The sequence below is a fragment of the Bison bison genome, unplaced genomic scaffold (genome assembly GCF_000754665.1).
Source record: "Bison bison bison isolate TAMUID 2011002044 unplaced genomic scaffold, Bison_UMD1.0 scf7180017864289, whole genome shotgun sequence".
Taxonomy (NCBI): domain Eukaryota; kingdom Metazoa; phylum Chordata; class Mammalia; order Artiodactyla; family Bovidae; genus Bison; species Bison bison.
In genome coordinates this window covers 2,716,089-2,717,088 of record NW_011494861.1, presented here as the reverse complement: position 1 = coordinate 2,717,088, position 1,000 = coordinate 2,716,089, and the positions used below count along the sequence as shown (strand labels likewise).

At 64.1% G+C, this 1,000-nt stretch overlaps 1 protein-coding gene across 3 annotated transcripts in view; it reads left to right on the top strand.

Moving 5' to 3' along the window:
* Window positions 1-334: 334 nt before the first annotated feature.
* The window catches only part of TARDBP (TAR DNA binding protein), a 7,892-nt gene continuing 7,226 nt past the window's right edge, over window positions 335-1,000 (top strand). For all 3 annotated transcript variants that reach the window (XR_826102.1, XR_826101.1, XM_010849902.1), the window contains exon 1: window positions 335-460. The gene's annotated coding sequence lies outside the window, so the exon portion shown is untranslated. The remainder of the gene's footprint in view (window positions 461-1,000) is intronic.

The following is a 1,000-nucleotide window of genomic DNA, read 5'->3' as shown; positions in this document are numbered from 1 at the left end:
TCAGCCCGGCCCAGCCCCGCCCAGCCCGGTCCGGCCGAGCCCCTGCGCTAGTCTCGCGCATTTTAAAAGTGCGCGAGCTCCGGCGGAGACCCGGGGCCGGCGGTTGGTCGGGCGAAGCCATCTATTACGCTACGTGGGGGGAGGTAAAAGCCTACCCATCTACATTTTTTCCATTTTTAGCCTTTCTGGCCTAGGTGCTGGCCTCCTTATAGCCTTCAAGTTCACTCCCTGTGCTCAGACTGAGGGGAGGGGGGTTCTGCCTCTCTGGGGAGAGGGTCGTTGTCTCTGTGCGGCGGTCCCCCCCACCTGCGGACGGGAAGCCGGTGGGAGAGGACGATGGCCGGAGGGGGGAGGAGGCGGCCCTAGCGCCATTTTGTGGGAGCGAAGTGGTAGCTGGGCTGCTCTTGGATTCCTCCTTGCTTCATTCTCCCTGTCGGGCTTCCTAGCAGCGGCCTAGCGGGTGAGTTGCAGATGCTTCTCACTAAGGACGCCCTGTGTGCCTCGGCTCCCGCGATGGGGCGGCCGCCGCCCCGGAAAGGGAGTCGTGGGACCAGGCCTGCTTGGTCCTGCCGGAGCGGACTCGTGTGAGAGCGACGTTAGGGCCTGGCGCGGGGTGGCAGCCGGCGCCTGAGCTAGGGTGCTGGGCCCACGCAGCTGTGCAGCCCGAGGCAGCGGTTTGGCCTGGCTTCCCGGCGCGGGGATTGCTTTGTGCTTTCGTACTTTTGCACCGGGACGGAGTTTAGGGCCTGATACCCCAGCGGTCCCACCTCGGCCGCGCTTAGAAACTCCTCCCTCGGTTGTCACGCACTGGCTTCTGGGAGGCGGCGGCCCGCGTCGCGAAGGACCTGTCGCCGCTGTCCCTGCGGCTCAAGTTTGGAGAGCCTCTGGACAGCCCACCATCTGGAACAGGGAGGAACTTTTCCGTTGTTCTTTTCGGCTGGCTCACTGCTCCTATTCAGTCCTCAAAACTCAGCTTCTGCATCGCTTGTTTAGGGAAGTC